This window comes from Macaca nemestrina, chromosome 5 (assembly GCF_043159975.1).
Source record: "Macaca nemestrina isolate mMacNem1 chromosome 5, mMacNem.hap1, whole genome shotgun sequence".
NCBI lineage: Eukaryota > Metazoa > Chordata > Mammalia > Primates > Cercopithecidae > Macaca > Macaca nemestrina.
This window is the reverse complement of record NC_092129.1, coordinates 141,868,466-141,881,819: the sequence shown is the minus strand read 5'-3', so window position 1 is coordinate 141,881,819 and position 13,354 is coordinate 141,868,466. Positions and strand designations below refer to the sequence as shown.

At 41.0% G+C, this 13,354-nt stretch overlaps 1 long non-coding RNA gene across 1 annotated transcript; it reads right to left on the bottom strand.

Moving 5' to 3' along the window:
- Positions 1–2,253: 2,253 nt before the first annotated feature.
- Positions 2,254–9,361, bottom strand: LOC105489652 (uncharacterized). Its single transcript, XR_011623133.1, has 3 exons — positions 9,225–9,361; positions 5,908–5,960; positions 2,254–2,387 (listed from the first exon to the last, which is right to left on the bottom strand). It is a non-coding gene; the product is annotated as an uncharacterized lncRNA (long non-coding RNA).
- Between the last annotated feature and the right edge of the window lie 3,993 nt (positions 9,362–13,354).

Sequence of the window (13,354 nt, the reverse complement as noted above, 5' to 3'; positions counted from 1 at the left end):
CAGAACCAAAGCAAATGTAATACCAGTTTTTAGACAATGTTTATGACTTGTGCATATGTCTCTTCTGAAGCCTTACTAGGCTGTTGGATTGAGGCAGAGAAGAATTGACAATTTCTAGTTGAAATATCACCTGCAGTTCATCCCGGTCTCTGTTCCAAAGATGGAAGCCATATCCTGTATTAATTCTTTCTGTTCCATCAGTCTGCTCAGCTTGTTGTGGCCTACTCTTGAGGACATGAAGATTCTCACGTGTGTAATGAGATGTACCAAACCACAGCATTCCTGGGTGCAGAGAACCAGCAAAAATTGAAAGTTTCACATCAACACACACTTGGTGAGGAGGACAATTGTCAATGTATATCAAAATTATAAGCAACTCCATGTCGAGAATTTACCTTAAAGATGTATGCATTCCCAAATGATGTATGTAAGAGGTAATTCATCATAGCATTGTTTATAACAGCAAAAGATTTAAGCCAATGCTTCTGTAGAGGACCGGTTAAATAATGGTACCTCCACACAATGACACAGTATACCATCATGAAAGAATGAGGCATCACTTTAAGTACTTTAAAACCTTGAAGATAAATTGAAAGGAAAAGGTTAGAGCAGTAGTTAAAAGCAGACTTTCGTTGGTAAAAAGGAAGAAGGTGGATAAGAATACATTTTGTATTTGTTTACATCTTTCCTGAGATTTTATATCTATACAAAAGAAACTGACTACTAGCATCATCCGGTGTGAGAAACTGAATGTCCAGAAGACTTTTCACAGTACAGTTTCCATTTTTCAATCATGAAAAATCCATTCAAAATTTGGACTGTTTAATCATGATTTATCTATTCCAAAAGAAATATTTTAAGTCAGACTTTGAAATGACTGTAAGACAGTATCTAATACATAGTTGGCACGCTTCTTACGAATGATGATTTCTTGAATGTACAATTAAATATGAACTTGGAATTTCTGCTTTTAGCATTATGGCTAAAATAGATTTTTTTTCTCCTACTCAAAAGTTAACAAAGGAATTGTAGAACTTTCCTTTTTTTTACCAGCCTCCCCCATCCTCTACGCTGACTTTTACGACAATTCTGAAGACTGCTGAGAAGTAAACGTTGGGTGTGAGAGAAGTGCTGTGTCCTTGAACTCACCGAGATTTAGAAGTGCCAGGAGCACTAAGCAATTGCCTGGAGCTATTTTACTTACATTTATTTCTGCCCACCCAGCTCCAGGCTTTGTATTTAGTCCTCTTTCCTCTGGCTCTCCCTCTGGTTTCTATTGCATCTAAAACTACAACAAACTAGGTATTTTTGAAGCGTAAGTTATTGGGCACAATTTAATCATTTACAAAGTCTTACTGATGAATTCAGATATTTGGTGATATTTATTTAAAAGAAATAATAATTGGAAGTAAATGTATTTATAAGTGATTTTCATGACTCTCTGATTAAATGAAAACAATACATAAACAAAGCCCCTTGAATCTGGGACCAATATGGATAGTTCTTGGCTTAGCAATATGGCACATCTCCTTGAGAAATGAATATAATGTATCTTGGGGGTAAAGGGAAATGAAAAGAGCTGAACTTCCTCTGAGACAATGATGCCTACATTCTGCAATGTGCATTGGTCTTATTCTTACCTTCCCATTCTGACTGCCTCACAGGATTGGTTGAGAGGATCAGAGTGTAGTGTATGTGGATGTACTTCATAAACGCAAAAGTATGGTTCATGTACAAATACTGGCCCTCATAGTGGCGAATTTACCCAGAATTTTGCCCAGAAATTTGCTCAGAACTGTAAGATTAAATGTGTGCAGATATGCCGAGAATACTGTGAAATAGGCAATGATTAGCAACTATGATAATTCTAAGCAAAATACTGGATATTTCTTGGAGAACTCCTAGGACATTGGTTTTTAAGCCTACTCTTGGGACTTGCAGTTTTATTATTGAAAGTTCCAGATGCCTTTGCCTCAGACTGGCTGAGGCTGCTTAACGGTTTCCATACCCAGGCGCTCTGTGGGCCCCCACACTGAAGTTTGGACCTCCAGGTTCTGGTGCAGGTATCAGTTTTCATTTCCTGTGCTCAGAAAGGAAGGAATTATCACCACAGCTGGGCCTTCAGTTTTTACTGAGGTGAGAGAAATGAAGAACCTTAACACTGGTCACTAACTTGTAATGAGATTGTTTCAGGAGTCAACCTACTGGTTAAAGAAGACCAAGCCATCTAGGGGTATCTAGGCATCAATCGGCTGCTCCACCATCCAGTTTTAGCAGCCAGTAAAGCTGATCATGCGTGTGACCCACCTTCCCCTGCTTGGGAATGCAGTGCTCAGCTCTTAAGGTTGGAATGTGATTGACAACAGGACTTCCAGTACAGAGAGAACCTTTGAGGTATAAGAGAAAAAAAAAAAAAAAGCCCAAGACTGAATTAGGCTATCAGAGATATATTCTGGTGTATAATTAGCTTGGCTTCTAAGAAGCTATTTTAGTGGAAGTACACATATAATAGAATGGCCCAGTGACTTGATCAAATGTAACCCTGGGAGTGAATCAGTTTTTAGTGGAATAAAGATTTCCAAGGTCAGCCTTTTTGAACCCACTGTGAATTAGTTTTCTCTTCTGTCCAAGAGCATGCAGACACGGTCAGAGTGAATGCTGTGGTTGAAGTGAAAGACGTCTTTGTCTACACTGTCCCAAAACCCTGTGAACAGTTTCCTTATGTGATTAGCTCTGCCCTTAGTCACTTACCTAAGTTGTTAACTCTGCTCTGGTTACTTATTGTACATGGGTTGGAAGATTCAAATGAGAACACGGCCATACAAGCACTGTTAAGTTGTATAACGCTGCATACATGTAACTGTTTCACAGGGTGGTCGTTAGGAATAAATGAGATTGCCTGTAGGAGCCAGCCACTTTTGGTGTTCCATTCATAGAGCAATTAGGGCCCTGATCAGAAGACTGATTCCAGAAACAATGGGGCTCTGCTTTGCACCTGATGGTCTAGTCTCCTGTCAGTGTCAGCCCCATCTTCAGTCTCCAGCTTTGGCACACTGGGCTCCCAGTGTCTTCTCTCCAGCCAGCAATGTTGGCTTTTCTTCAGCTTCCAAGCCCACTACTGAGACTCCAAACCCAGGCATGTGAACTCTGACTGAAGATCATGAACATCTCCGGAGAGAGACTAAAGCCATCCCAGGCACAACAGGCCTGATACTACCAAGGCAACCTTCTTCTCCTTTGTCTTTCCTGTTTCAGCTTTCCAGATGGTGAAGCAGAAGCCAAAGAGGGACAGGAAAAAAATTGAGTTTGGAAGCAAAGAGCCAAATAATTGCCTCACTGGTACCTTGGTACAAAGTTCTAACTGATTAACTGGTAGAAACAGCTGCAAATATTAAGACTTGAGCAAATGTTTTGTGGGACATGACATGCCCTAGGACATTGAAAGAGCAACGGAGTGGCATGGGGATCTGGCCATTGATAGATCAAAGCTTGACATCACATCTGCTAGCTGAGATATGGACTAAGTTGTTTTTAAACTGTATATTTAAAAATAATATAGATCAATAGGAAGTTGCAAAGATACTACAGATTATCATGTACCTGTATCCGGATTTCCACTAATGGTTACATCTCACATGACTATAATGCAATATAAAAACCAGGAAACATCTTGGTATAATGTGGGTATAGCTTTATGCCATCTTACTACAAATGTAGATTTATGAGAACCTCAGTCAAGACACAGAACTATTCCATCATCACAAAGATCTCCTTCATGCCACCCCATCGTAGTCACACCCCCATCATCATTACCACATCCCTAACCCCTGGCAACCACTAATTTGTTCTCCATCTCTATAATTTTGTCATTTTGAAAATGTTTTAGAAATGGAATCATACAGTATGTGACCTTTTGAAGTTTGCTTTTTATGTATTGCTGAATTCTATTTGCTGATAATTTCCTGAGAGTTTTTGCATCTATATTCATGAGGGATTCTGGTCTTTCACTTTCTTTTCTTGTACTGTCGTTGTCCGGTTTTAGTATCAAGGTAATATTAGCTTCTTAAGTTACTGGAGAAGTGTTCCCTCCTCTTCTATTTTCTGGAAGTGATTGTGTAGAATTGGCACTAATTCTTCCTTAAACATTTGGTAGAATTCGCCAGTAAAACCATCTGGGACTGGAGAGGTTTTTTTCCAGCAGTTTTTAACTTATAAATTCAATTTCCTTTATAGTTATAAGGCTATTCAAATTGTCTATTTTATATAAGGGAGGTTGTGATAGTTTGTATTTGGGAAGGAATTGGTCCATTTCGCCTAAGTTGTCAAATTGATGTGTGTAGAGTTGTTCATAGTATTCTCATGTTACCCTTTTGATGTCTGCAGGGTCTGCAGTGATAGCTGCTGTTTCATTCTTGATATTGGTAATTTGTCTTCTCTCTTTCTTTTTTGTTAGTCTTGCTAGAAGTTTGCCAATTTTATTAATCTTTTTAAAAAGTTTATGTCTTATTGGCTTTCCCTATTGTTTTCTATTTCCAATTTATTGATTTCTGCTCTTCTCTGTTCATTTCTTTCCTTCCACTTGTTTTGTGTTTATTTGGTTCTTCTTTGTCTAAGTTCTTGAGGAAGGAGCTTAGGTTACTGATTTGAAACTTTTCCTCTTTTCTATTGTAAATGTTAAGCGCTATACGTTTCTCTCTCAGCACTGCGTTAGCATAGATTTCTTTTTCACTTGCCTTGAGGCTTCCTCTGGTTATTTAGCAGTGTGTTATTTGAACATTTCATTTTCTCTTTCTTTTTATGTGTAGTTTAATTCCATTTTTGTTAGAAAACATAATTTGCATAATTTCAGTCGTTTCAAATTTGTTGCTGTTATTTTTGTGGCCTAGGATGTGGTCTATCTTGGTATCCGTTCCATGGGCTCTTTAGAACGTGTTCTGCTCTTGTTGGATATGGTGTTATTTACATGTCTATTAGATCCTGTTGTTTTATGGTGTGGTTGAGTTCTTCTATATTCTTGCTGATACTGTTCATACAGGTTTCTCTCTGGTTGCTCTATCAATTATTGAGAGATGGGGGCTCAAATGTCCAACTATGATTGTGAATTTATGATTTCTTCTTTCGGTTCCATCTGTTTTTGCTTCACATATTTTTCAGCTCTGTTTTTGTGGTCCATACACATTTAGGACTGCATATCTTAGTGGACTGGCCATTTTATTATCATGTAATGTCCTTCCCTGTTCCTGATACTTTTCTTTGCTCTGAAGTCTACTTTTTCTGAAAGCTCCTCTTGCTTTCATTTGATTAACATTTGCAGTGTATTTTCTTAAACCCCTTTACTTTCAACCTACCTACATTATTATATATGAAGCAAGTTTCTTATAGACAGCATAGAGTTGAGGCATGTATTTTTATCCACTTGACCAATTCGTCTTTCAATTTATATATTTAGATTATTTATATTTAATGCAATTATTAATCATCTTAGGGCTTAAATCTGCCATTTTAGTTTTTCTTTTCTGTTGTTCTCTCTGTTTTTAATTTCTCTGTTTTCTTTTTTCTGCCTTCCTGTGAGTTAAAGGAACATTTTTGGATTCCATTATCATTTATCTAGAGCATTTTTGAATGTATCTTCTAGAAATTTTTTTCAGTGGTTGTTCTAGGTATTACATAATATAACATAAGTTATCACAGTCTACCGGTATCATCATTTTACCAGTTTGAGTGAAGTATAGAAAACGTATAAGCCCTTATGTTCCTTTACCCTCTCCTGTATATAATTAGTAATTATATTTTAATTATTTCCTGTACATTCACTGAGAACCACATCAAACAGTGTTATATTTTTGCTTTGACCATCAAACATAATATAGAAAAGCCAAAAGGAAAAGAAAAGTGTATTATATTTACCATATTTTGTGCCCATTGACATTTCCAGGTTGCCTGCTTGCCCTGGTCCAAGTCTGGGATATATGAGAAAAAAAGAAAACCCAGGGAAGTTACTACATTTTGTTCCTCATGTCCTGAGTTTCCTAGCTGTCCTACTTTCTTTTCTCCTCCTTTCAGAAACTTCTTGTGTTTGTTTTATATGTAATGTCCAGGGTATTTAGTTGTGCTTAGTGGGAGGAATGGGGAAAAGTGTGTCTATACCATCTTGTCTAGAAGTGATGTGACTAAGTGGATTTTAACTGCTCCTGCAATTACAGTTTGTGGCTTGAAATCTCCTTGTTCTTTCTTCTATTCTGTTGCTTATACTGTTTCTTGGAATAAAAGTTAAATGTATCTTTAAATAATCTTGACCTCTTAGATTAATAATAGATTTAACCTTTGGTGGGTCAGGCAGGGGCGGAATGGAGATGGAGCTACTAGAAAGCTATTAGTTAGAACAGCAAAAGACAGCAGGCAGACCAAATAGATATGCTAAATAGACACAGCTTCGCTCCTGAGAGTTGCTTCCCCACTGAGCTAAGTCCGTCTTTTTGCTCATTGCCTGATCATTCTCACATATCCTACACCCCACTACCTTATGAAATAAAAAAGATTGCTAGACTGGAGTCAGGAGACCTAAGTTACAGTTGACACTGTGACCTTGAGCAAGTGACTTGATCTTCCTCAGCTCTGTTTTATTCATCCTTAAAATGTGCTTGTTGGCAGATTAGTTCCTAAGGTTTCTTCCAGCTCTTATGGTTTGTAATTACTCTTCACAGACAGCTTCCCCACCACTACCACACATGCACATGCACTCATCTGCAGGCAACTGCTCACCGACTACTTTGTCCTACAGAATTCTTTAAAGAGGATTTGGCAACATACTTCTACAAGACATTTAAAACCTCACTCATCAGTTTTTGAAAATCTTGCTCATTTAAATTGTCACAGCTCAAGAGCCCTGGGATTTAAACCTTGGAAAGGGTAAGGCTTGTCAGCAGAATTTCTGTGTTAATTTGTAAAAAGCTGAGGGATATTAAAACTTTCCACTCTTGGCCGGGCGCGGTGGCTCAAGCCTGTAATCCCAGCACTTTGGGAGGCCGAGACGGGCGGATCACTAGGTCAGGAGATCGAGACCATCCTGGCTAACAGGGTGAAACCCCGTCTCTACTAAAAAATACAAAAAGCTAGCCGGGCGACGTGGCGGGCGCCTGTAGTCCCAGGTACTCGGGAGGCTGAGGCAGGAGAATGGCGTAAACCCGGGAGGCGGAGCTTGCAGTGAGCTGAGATCCGGCCACTGCACTCCAGCCCGGGGACAGAGCGAGACTCTGTCTCAAAAAAAAAAAAAAAAAAAAAAAAACTTTCCACTCTGCAGAAGGCAGTAGAGAGACTGCAAACAAGAAAACCCAGAGGGGTAGTAGAGGGAAAGTCACTGACAAATGCCTAAACTCTCAGACCCTGGTTTTTCCCCTGTCCTGCCAGTATCTCCAGCCCTACTGGAATGAAAGGGACACGAACTCGAGGGAGAGGAAGTATCATAGCCAATAGAGACAAGCTTGGAAGGAACAGGCAGGAGAACAGGATCTGAACATAAACAGGCTGGAGATAGTCATGATTTATGAAAGATCAAATAGATATCTGCCCTCAAAGTACAAATACATTACAGAAAAGCTCTTCCCACATATTTCCTCTTTGTCTTTTATCACTTAAGCTACAGAGATGATGAGTATTTTACCAACGTATATACTCTCCCCACCTTGAGAGACAATTGAAGGCTGACAAAGAGAGTTATTTACATCTGTCTCTCTCTTATCCTTTCTCATCTCCCTTTAACTTTCTTTCATTTCACAAGTGAAGGTCCATACTACCAGGCTGGTAGGGAAGACAGGAAAAGAGTATGCCTACAAGCCTCACAGGAAATGGAGAACAGCAGGAGGAGCTAGCAATAGCACCATTTATGGCTGCACAATGCACTGCTACGTAACAGATGTTTAAAAATTCCTTGAGTCCCTAAGGCCTAAGATCATAAAAGAAGAGATCACAAAGAAATAACAAAGTATATAATACCATGATTATATGGTGCCAACAAAGCCAGAGTTTGCAAAAAAAGAAGAGTGGCCAATAGATAAAATAAAGCAGAGTGAACACTGGGGACTATGAGAATTGATTGGATTTTATCATTAGAATATTATTGATGACTGTAGCAAGGATGGTTTCATGGAGTTATTAGGGACTGAAAGCTAGGTTGTACTGAGATACAATGGAGTAAAGACTTGAGTGGAAGCTAAGCGGTGAGCACCAAGTTTGAGAATAAAAATGTTGGTAACCTCAAGAAGAGGCTCAAAGGTGGTTTTTGAGAAAAATGAGCAATGTCCGTAGGCTGAGGGTGGGAACATGGAAAGGGGATGTTGAAGCTATCGAGGAAGCTGGGTTAATGGAGCATGATTGTAGAGGAAGAAGTGAGGAAGGGTACAGAGGAAGGACTGGCCTCATGTACTGAAGGAAAAAGGATGAGAGGCTGTGGAAATCCCAGTGGAGCTCGGAAGAGTAATTGCTGCAGTTCTCTCAGCATCTCTGGGAGAGCACAGCCCAGCCTGGGCTTGGAGGGCTGTGGTGTATCGGGGCAAAGTTTCCATGAAAGCGTAAAAGGTAGGAGATTTTGACAATGGAGTGAGGATTTGGGAAAGCAGGTGGGGGAAGGAAGGGTTCATTATAAGAGAAGCCAAGGCAATAAGTACCTGAGAGAAAAAGCAGATAATGAAGGGAAAAAGAAAACTGCTACATTTTTTCATGTGGAAATGGATGGTTATAAAAATAAAATCAGAAGTCGCTGACCTACAAAATTCCGCTTCAGTGTGAGTCCCTGTGGTGGCAGAACCTTCAAGGTGGTAACCGTGGTAGATTTATGGAGGAGTGGAGGAGTTGGTGTGGGCCTTTGTCTTGCTGAGTTAAAGGCAGATATCTTGGGTGTGCACAGCAACAGAGAGGGCTCTGATCTTTCTCCATGGAGAGACGTCTTGATGTATGGGGAGTAGGGAGGGCCCTGGTCTGGTCCCAGCAGGGACTGTCTTACAGTGAACAGACACGCTAAGTATTAAGTAGATCAAAGAAAGATGATGTGAAAGTCTAGGAAGCTTTTAGGGGAAAGAGTCAGGTTTAGACTACATGTTAAGAAGATAAGGTAGTTTCTGGCAGGATGCTTTGGATGTGGATGTGGTGGGAGAGGAGGGAGAGAGGAGACTGTGCTACTAGAGGGTGCCTGTGGGAGAAGGGAAGCTGAGGCCCAGGAAACCCTGTACCTTACAAATTTTGTGTCTTCCGCGCCTCCTCGTGGTCAGCCATTTCCACTCCCTGTTCAGCTCTAAACTTTTCTCCTCACCGGTTTTTTCTAAATGCTTCCGCATGGTCCCTGAGGCCCTTCCAAATGGCTCTGCCTTCCCAATAGCCTCCATCCTGTAGTAAGCATGCCAGTATCATCCAGCGAGTAAATAACTTTCTTATCGCCTCTCCTGGTTCGTATATTTGGGTGTTACGGCCACTTGGTGCACCTCTTCTTTCTCTCTCCAGCCTTCCTGGATGAGCACCTCTCTGTTCTCACTGAGTCCTGGGGATTCTGGTCAACAGCTTGATCTTGGGTATCTATAAGACATCATTGCTGGGTCCGATTTGGCTACTTAGTGGCTGCGTGGTCTAGGTAAGTTACTTAACTCACTCGTCTTGGGTTAAGGATGTAGTCACATATGTAGTATAGTGTCTGACACTCATAGTAAGTGCCTAGTCAGTGTTAGCTACTCTTACTACTAAAGCATCCTTTGTCAGAATCCAACTCCAGGCAGACTTAGGAAAGACTGACCAGGGTCCCAGCTATCATATGAAGATGCCCTGCTAGCCACCTACATGCCTAACAGATGCATCCCTTTTTTAGTATCCATTGCTTGCCCTTCAGACCTTTGCCAGAGCCCTCCAACTCCAATGTTCTTTCCAGAGTTCTGCAAAATTCAGTGGACATAATTGGGGGAGTGGAGGAGGGGCATTCTAGGCTGTACTTACATAGATTGCATGTACCTTAGAGAACGAAAATGACATTCTAAATATTCACTCTTCCAGAAGCTACATTCTAGAATTGCAATATTTTAGCTTCAGGTGAAGATGCTTTCTCAGAACTAGTTTTTCATTATGTCCTAATCCCATTAAAATTGAGATTAGACAGAAAAAAAAAACGCATTTTTGTAAATGCCTTGACATCATTTGTGTGCCATGTAAAGAGAGCCAAAAGTGGCTTTTAGAGTTATTGCTACCTCTCTCAATTCATTGGTGGTCATCTAGCTATTACATAATAAAAGAAAATGGAAGAAATGGAAGAAAATACCATTTATTAAGCCACTTAATAAAGTCACCTCTGAAAGTTGCCTTCCAGTGCTTGACATCACATAGGCTCCACTTAGATAATAATTTCCTTTGGGTATATACCCAGTTATGGGATTGCTAGGTCAAATGGTGTTTAAATGGTATATAATGGTATAAATCATTCTACTATAAAGACACACGTTCATGTATGTTTATTGCGGCACTATTCACAATAGCAAAGACTTGGAACCAACCCAAATGCCCATCAATGATAGACTGGATAAAGAAAATGTGGCACATATACACCATGGAATACTATGCAGCCATAAAAATGAATGAGTTCACGTCCTTCACAGGGACATAGATGAAGCTGGAAACCATCATTCTCAGCAAACTAACACAGGAACAGAAAACCAAACACCACATGTTCTCACTCATAAGTGGGAGTTGAACAATGAGAATACATGGACACAGGGAGGGGAACATCACACACTGGGGCCTGTCAGGGGGTCAGGGGCAAGGGGAGGGATAGCATTAGGAGAAATACCTAATATAGATGATGGGTTGATGGGTGCAGCAAACCACCATGGTAAGTGTATATCTATGTAACAAACCTGCACATTCTGCACATGTATCCCAGAACATAAAGTATAATTTAAAAAAAAAAATCCTTACTCTCCCCCTTCTCTTATCCTCCAAACTTCCCCACTCCTACTCCCTCCCAGAGTGCAAATCTTAGAGGGACCAGCATCATTATTTATGACCATATTTTTAGTGGGTGAAGATTTGATCACAAAAGGGATTGATAAGAAAAAGAACTCCAGAAATTTGGAATGAGCCAAGTGCTAAGATCCTGTGGTTACCCAGCTCTTTTACTTCGATTGAGACAGGGGGAACTTGAGCTATGGGATTAAAATGGTCTCTCCACCACTTACTATTTCTCCTTTCCAACTGCATGTCACAAGGGCCCCTTCCGAAAGCTTTGGGCAAAATTCCCACGGCAACAAATTTCCCTGACTCTCTACTCTGTGTGATCCAACCACACAAACTCTTGTGCTTAGTCACACACACACACACACACACACACACACACACACACACACACAAATGTAAAGCAGTGGTTCTCAAACTTGATTGCACATCAGATCACCCAGAGGTCTTAATAAACCACAGCTAGGTTGGGGTAGGACCTAATAATTTGCATTTCCTACGGGTTACCAGGTGATGCTGATGCTGATGCTGATGCTGCTGGCCTGGAAACCATACTGAGAACCATTGAAGTAAAGTCTTCTCCTTTTCTAGCCTCAACAACTATGCCTGTAGCTGAAGACTACACAGTTACTCATCACATCCAAGCTCGTAACACTGATTCATCTTCACTCCTAAGCCTGGGGCTGAGCTGCTTCCTGCACACTGGCTCTCAACTCCCTGGGTGTGCCTCTGTCTTAGTTTGCAGGCCATAATCCATCTTGTGGCACCCACCCTATCTTGACTGCAGAACTTGCCATCTCTATTAGTCAGCTCAGGCTGCCATAACAAAGTATCACAGGCTGGGTGGATTGAACAACATAAATCTATTTTCTCACAGTTCTGGAAGCTAGAAGTCCAAGATTAAGGTGTTGGAAGGATTGGTTTCTTCCGAGTTCTCTTTCTTTGGCTTGGAGGTAGCCATCTTCTCCTCCCTGTGTCCTCACCTGGTCATCTCTGAGTATGTTTCTGTGTTCTTATTTCCTCTCCTTAGAAAGACAGCAGGCGTGCTCACTTTGGCAGTACATATACTAAAATTGGAAGGACAGCAGGCATATTGTATTAGGGCCCTTGTTAGTGACCCCATTGTAATGTAACCACCTCTTTAAAGGTGCTATCTCCTAATACAGTCACGTTCTGAGGTCCTGGGAGTTAGGATTTTAACATATGAATTTCAGGGAGGGATACAATTTAGCCCCTAAGGGAGATGTGCCATTTTTCATGCCTCTCACCCTCCACCTCTTCCCATTCTTCTTGCTGTTTATTCTCTCTTCTGCCAGCTTCCAGAGGGGACCCAGAACCTCAAAGGCCTGAGGCTAATTGTGCTGCAGGGGCTCACGTGGGGTGGGTTTTGGTGATCTGCACACCAACACCTGCCTCTGTGAGGACTCTGTAGCCAACACCCGAGATAAGCAGCGCCCAGTCACAGGGAAAAGGGTAACAAATTGCTTGCAGAGGGACGACTGGCTCAGAGCTGGGTCATTATTCTTGTAACCTCCAGATCACAGACAGCAGGCTGCACTGGGCTCTGTTGGCACCTACCATCCCGCCTCTCCGCTCCACTTGGAAATGGTACTGGATGAAACTAGAGGAGAAAGAGGCTGAAGGGCCTGTTTGCCTGGAGCCCATACTCTTTTTCGTGGTAATGCAAACAGCTCCAAAAACCCACTAGAAATCTGTGGTCTATGGAGGAGAAAATGACCTCCCCCCATGGCTAGCAATAATTCCTGACGCTTTTTATGCTTTACATGGTTTTCTTCCATATGACGATGTTTGATCATGATGCCAGCCCCATGGGCAGCCAGACTGCTATAATTACACCCCACATTAGAGATTAAGAAACAAGTCTAAGTAAACAAAACAAAGACTTAGGTTGTGATCCACCCCCAATCAGAGGTCTGCCCTCTCAATTGTACTCTACCGACCTCATTTCTTTCTTCTAAGTGTTTTCCAAAATGTGGTCATTCACATAGCTTGTTTGCATTTTTGGCTATATTCACCCAAGCACCACTCAGTGATTAATGAAGTCCATGGAAGATGAGGTCCTGATCTGAGTTTGGTACTAAGCAATATATTGAATTCCCAGGGGTTTGGTATGCTATTTTTTTTTCTAATATGTATTAAAAAGAATTATTAACTCCTATTACTTTAGGATATGCTTTCCATCTCACACTCTCTTCCCTCTGCGGCGACTTCTCCGTGGGGCTACAGAGGCATCTTGACAGCAATGTTTTTCAAACTCTTGGCTGCAACCCACAATAAGAAATAAATCACATGGCAACACAGTACTCACATACATACGCATATATAAAACAAAAACCAGCTTCACGAGATA